Source organism: Petromyzon marinus, chromosome 28, assembly GCF_048934315.1.
Source record: "Petromyzon marinus isolate PM22_M1 ecotype Great Lakes invasive population chromosome 28, UKy_Petmar_22M1.pri1.0, whole genome shotgun sequence".
Lineage (NCBI taxonomy): Eukaryota > Metazoa > Chordata > Hyperoartia > Petromyzontiformes > Petromyzontidae > Petromyzon > Petromyzon marinus.
In genome coordinates this window covers 13,729,735-13,736,247 of record NC_133694.1, presented here as the reverse complement: position 1 = coordinate 13,736,247, position 6,513 = coordinate 13,729,735, and positions in this window count along the sequence as shown.

Genomic DNA, 6,513 nt, shown 5'->3' with positions numbered 1-6,513 from the left:
ACAATGGGAACCTGATCGATGCCCGGGTGCGGTCAAGAGATGGTTCTCTATTGCTCAACCATGTTATGTAGGCCGATGATCTGCTGATTGGCGCTCACTCAGAGGAGGAGTTGGAGGCGCTGCTGCTGAACCTGGAGTTTGCCACTAAGAGGTGTGGCCTTAACATCAGCCCCACCAAAACTAAGCACCTGCCTGGGTATTTTGTACCATCGGGCACTCCACCCCCACAACTCATAATTCATGATGGGCCAGTTGAGCAGAGATGGGAGAGTTTCCCATACCTGGGCAGTGTGTTCATGACCGGCTCCGGTTTAACAGCAGAGGTCTCACTCCGAATCAGTTGAGCGGCATTATCTTTTCATCGGTTGCGTAACGCTGTGTGGAAGCTACTTGGTGTCTTGCTCCGCACGAAGCTCCAGGTCTTCTCGGCAACGGTCATTCCCTCCCTTCTCTACGCTTGCAAAACGTGTACCCCCCCTAATGGAACATCTTTGCCGGTTAGAAACATTTAGACTGGCCTGCCTACCATCCATCCTGGGTTTCACCAGGCTGCATTTTGTGGGGAGCTCACAAATCCTCGAAAGATCTGGACAAAGTCCCATTGGTGAGCTCCTACGGCAGGCAAGGCTGCGTTGGCTGGGCAATTTAGCCCGCATGCCCAGCCACCGCATGCCTAAACAGCTTTTGTTTGGCCGTATCGAGGGGACTAAACGGGCGCAGCACGGGCTAGACAAGAGATGGAGTGATGTGGTACAGGAGGATGTTGAGCTGAGTGGACTTACCGATGACTGGTACCAGCGGTGTCAAGATCGGCCTCTGTGGAGGAGGCTCGTGAAGGACGCTACTGGGCGGTTGGAGGCAGTCGCCCACCAACAACAACGGACGGCGGAGGAGCGACGCTCACAACGAGCGGAGCGCTGGGTGGCTAAAGCACAGCAAGTTGGCACAACAAGTTGGCACAGTAGGGGGCACAACTGGTGCATCAGCCAGTCATCTCAGTCTGTCGACCCGTGGTACCTGGGTCTGCCCCGTGACCTCCTGCCAGCGGGCGTTCGACACTTCACGTGGCCTCAAGGTGCACATAGCCTGGCACAAGCGTCGTGGTGACGTCACCGCCACTTAGTGGCGAATGGCGGTTGTTGTTTTGTGTGTGTAAGTACATGTGTGTGTGTATGTAAGTCCATGTGTGTGTCAGTCCATGTGTGTGTGGCTCTATGTGCGTGTGAGTTGATATGTGTTTGTGTGCGAGTCTGTGTCAGTCGATGTGTGTACGGCAATGTGTGGATGTGTGTGAGAGTTCATGTGTGTGTGTGCGTTGATATGAGTGTGTGTACATCCATGTGTGTGTAAGTCCATGTGTGTGTGTCTTAGTCGATGTGTGTCTTTGTAAGTCCATATGTGTGTGTAGGTCAATGTGTGTGTGAGTCTATGTATGTGTCAGTCGATATGTCTGTGTAAGTATATGTGTGTCAGTCAATGTGTGTGTGTAACTCCATGTGTGTGTGTCTAAAGTCGATGTCTGTGTGTGTGTGTCCATGTGTGTGTGTGCATGTAAGTCTATGTGTTTCTACGTGTGTGGGTCGATGTCTGCGTGTAAGTCGATGTGTGTGTCTGTCTTTTTCACCCGGGCAACGTCGGGTACTTACCGCTAGTATCATATATGAAAAATGTTGCGAGAATCTCTTACACATTAGTCATGGGTGATATAAATGTATTTTTGTAGGATGGTACAGAGAGCCATGAAGTTCACTATCCCAAGAATTTGGCGGAAACCCACTGACCACCCAAGCAACTGCTACTTTTGCATAGTGGGCCCTTCCAAACGTCGGACTGGCAAGAATGCACCTGCTATCACACATCCGGACCTTCCTTTATCCATCGTCCCGGTGTCACACTGCCATGAGCTACCCGTATACCACTCCTCTGGAGAGAGAGAAGCCATCTTTAGAAGAGAGCAGCAAGTCAGAGAGCGAGGAAGACATTGCAGATCCAGATGACAATTTCAGAGGTGGAGCCGAGGAGAGAGACCCATACTACCCCAACCAAAAAGACCTCAACGACTTTATCAGAGATCTTGGTCTCACCAAGTCCAATGCCGAGCTTTTGACGTCTAGGCTCAAGCAGCGGAACTTGTTGGATGAAAGTGTGCAAGTCGCAGATCAGATGATGCATCACCAACCTGTTTGCAGCTTCTTCACCCGTCAAGATGGGCTCTGCTTTTGCCACAATGTGACCAGTCTGTTCGAGGCAATCGGAATCGCTTGTAACCAGAATGAGTGGCACCTCTTCATTGACAGCTCATCCAGGAGCCTCAAAGCCGTGCTGCTCCATAATGGTAACAAGTACCCGTCTCTTCCCCTGGCTCACTCGGTGCACCTCAAGAGGATTACAACAGCATGAAGACCTTGCTGGATGCCTTAAAGTATGATGAGTATGGCTGGGAGATCATCGGTGACTTCAAAATGGTGGCATTACTGATGGGTCTCCAAGGCGGTTTTACCAAGTTTCCCTACTAACTTTGCCTTTGGGACAGCAGGGACACCAAGGCGCACTACCACAGGCGGGACTGGCCACAGCGGACCGAGTTCTCTTTGGGGAGGAACAACGTCAAGTGGGAGCCACTGGTGGACCCCTGGAAGGTGCTGATGCCACCACTGCACGTAAATTGGGCCTCACGAAACAATTTGTCAGAGCTGTAGATAAGGAGTCGGCAGCCTTCAAGTACCTTCAAGACTTCTTCCATAAGCTGTCTGAGGCAAAGGTCAAAGCCGGTGTCTTCGTCGGACCACAGATAAAGAAGATCCTGGAGTACAATTAATTCCCCAAGAAGCTCACTATTAAGGAAAAAGCAGCTTGGAAAAGCTTTGTTGTAGTGGTTCGTGGCTTCCTGGGCAATCACAAGGTCGAAAACTATGTGGAGCTGAATTTTGATTTAAAGCTTTCGTGACTGCAGGGATTCATATTCTTGGTTCGGTAAAGTCGCGTAGAAGGGAAACAATAAAATAATAAAACTATAAAACAATAAATTTCTCACGACGTTTCGACTACAACACAAGCAATCATCATCAGGTGTGAAAACCACAACGTTAGCACCACGGATAGCGATTTGACAGTTTGTTCAGATGGACGAGTCCATCTATGCTCGGAAAAGAGGAGGGGGGAGACGAAAACAATGGATGCGGTCTGAAAGCCACCTTAAGCGTGATCAATCAATTAAGACCCGAAATGGTTTATCAAATCCTTCCAATGATTGCTAAGCCAGAATCCATCTTCTCGGTTGAAATTGTCTCTGTGTTTGTATATGTGGATAGCCTCATGAACGAATCTCTCATGGTAGCCAGATGGCTTGCAAAGAACCTCTGTCTTGGAGAAGTCAATGTCATGTGAACCTACTTAATTATAACCGTGATCTGCCATGGCCGAGGTGTTGGTCCTACCGTGTTTTAGGTCTGCTTTGTGTTCACGGATGCCGTCCGAGACATGTCGTTTGGTTTCTCCAATGTAACTACAACTACAGAGATAACTTAGTTTGTAGACGCCAGGGTACTGTATGTCCGGAATCACATATTTTACAGATGGAACCAGATCACGGATTTTATGTAATGTGTCGAATCGGACCTGGATCTTGTGTTTATATAAGATTTTGGAGATCTTTTTTGTGATCCCCGCAATGTAGGGTAAAGTGATGGTTTTGAAAGGCTCCTCAAGAGGGTCCCCTTCTTCAATGAGCCACTCTGTCTACAGGAAAGCTACCCATACGGATGCTTATCTGAAAACGGATTCCCACCACCATTCATCCCAGAAGAATTCCCTCATAAAGACTCTGCACCATAGAGCCCAATGCATATCCGACCAGGAACACATAGCCAGTGAACTCAAACACGTACACCAAGCTCTTAAGGCTAATGGTTATTCCGACTACACAATCCGCAAAGCTATCACTCCAACCATGAAGAAGGACCCTCTTGAGGAGCCTTTCAAAACCATCACTTTACCCTACATTGCGGGGATCACAAAAAAGATCTCCAAAATCTTGAATAAACACAAGATCCAGGTCCGATTCAACACATTACATAAAATCCGTGATCTGGTTCCATCTGTAAAATATGTGATTCCGGACATACAGTACCCTGCGTCTACAAACTAAGTTATCTCTGTGGTAGTAGTTACATTGGAGAAACCAAACGACATGTCTCGGACCGCATTCGTGAAGACAAAGCAGACCTGCAACAGGGTAGGACCAACACCTCGGCCGTGGCAGATCACTGTTATAATTCAGTAGGTTCACATGACATTGACTTCTCCAAGACAGAGGTTCTTTGCAAGCCATCTGGCTACCATGAGAGATTCGTTCATGAGACTAACCACATATGCAAACACAGAGACAATTTCAACCGAGAAGATGGATTCTGGCTTAGCAATCATTGGAAGGATTTGATAAACCATTTCGGGTCTTAATTGATTGATCACGTTTAAGGTGGCTTTCAGACCGCATCCATTGTTTTTCGTCTCCTCCCTGCTCTTTTCCGAGCATAGATGGACTCGTCCATCTGAACAAACTGTCAAATCGCTATCTGTGGTGCTAACGTAAAAAAAAACGCCACTTTTTTCACATTTTCTTATTGTGGTTTTCACACCTGATGATGATTGCTTGTGTTGCAGTCGAAACGTCGTGAGAATTTTATTGTTTTATATTTTTATTATTTTATTGTTTCCCTTCTACGTGACTTTACCGAAATAACCAAGAATATGTGGAGCTGGTTGAAACTCTGGTGAACTACAGCACAATGGGCTGTAGGATGTCCCTGAAAATCCATATCCTGGATGCTCATCTTGATAAATTCAAGGAGAACATGGGAGCGTACTCGGAGAAGCAAGGCGACCGCTTCCACCAGAATATACTGGACCTTGAACGCTGCTCCCAAGGACAGTATGAGAACATGATGGGAGACTACATTTGGGGGCTGATTCGTGAAATTGATTTACAGTATAATAAATCTCAAAAACTACTCACTTCTAAACCTTTTGTAGTCATTTTTGTATTATGTTCGTATAAATACATGTACATTTTTATTAATATTTTTTCTGACTTTATGTGAACGAAAACGCACAAATTCGCCCGTTTTATCATTGAAAATAGGTAAATTTCAAAATATCACTGTCCTGCTCACAAAAGCATAAGCAATTACGAAATAACACTTACTACCCAGGAACAAAAATGTGCTACATAGTGTAACCATAGCATGAATACCTTTGAAACTGAGAAACAAAGGGAGATGCTAGGGGGGGATAGCACACTCGACTTGCAATGCAGAATTTCGATTTAAAGCTTTCGTGACTGCAATGATTCATCTTCTTTGGTTCTTTCGGTAAAGTCACGTAGAATGAGAATAAAATAATAAATTGATAAAATAAAATAACAATAATATTCTCACGACGTTTCGGCCACAACACAAGCGGCCTTCATCAGGTGAAGGGACGAGACTGTCTGGTAGGACAGCGCTGGAGTGAAACAGCCACGTTCAGATCACGTTCGTGATCTGATGAAGGCCGCTTGTGTTGTGGCCGAAACGTCGTGAGAATATTATTGTTATTTTATTTTATCAATTTATTATTTTATTCTCATTCTACGTGACTTTACCGAAAGAACCAAAGAAGTTGCAATGCAGAAGTCGCTGGTTCGATTCCATCTGCTTCATGCGGAAGTTGAAACAAAGGAGCAAGTTTCCTGAATCGTGCCTCTATCTACCCAACAGTATACATGAGTGCACCACACTTAGTCGATCAGCAAGGCCCCGTACAGTTCGGTAATGTGTGGGTGTGACTATTTCTTCCAATCTGTCTGGTCAGCGGGAAAGAGTTGACCAAATACCCCCCAGAGTTCTCTCTAGTGGAGGTCCTTCCGCCAGCAGTGGTGCGAGTTTCCCAATTGCAGGGTTGCACCTGTAACATTGAAAGTGAGAAACGAGAGTAGATTTGGCCACCGTGCCTTTCACACGCCCTAAACGACGAATTAATTGCTGGATTATATTGCTGGTTGCTGACTTGTCAGAACTGGTAACCGACTTTCAGAACTGGTAACCCATTTTGAGAATGGTTACTGGTTTACTAGTTATCGTTTAACAGCCCTAACGGGCAGCAGTGAGCCCACAGTTGAAATGAATTCCCTACCTGTGAAAGCGTCTGAATTTCATCTGCAGATGTATCCAAAGTAGACATATTCTTTCTGAGTTGGGTCACCAACACGACAGCTTTCTCCAGTTCCTTCAATGAAACACATCCATTACAAAGTATCGTCACATGAAATGTACAGTACAGGCAACATCGGTCAGTGATAAATTATTTTTCTCGAGTTTAAACAAAAACGAAGTGTGCATAGAAGCGTGGAGTGATGCACGCTTGGAATTGCATTGAGACATAGTACACATGGATTTGTGGACATACGCAGATTAAGATACAATGATCTTCACACAGGAGTGGATAGACTATGATGATAACACAATTAAGAGATGA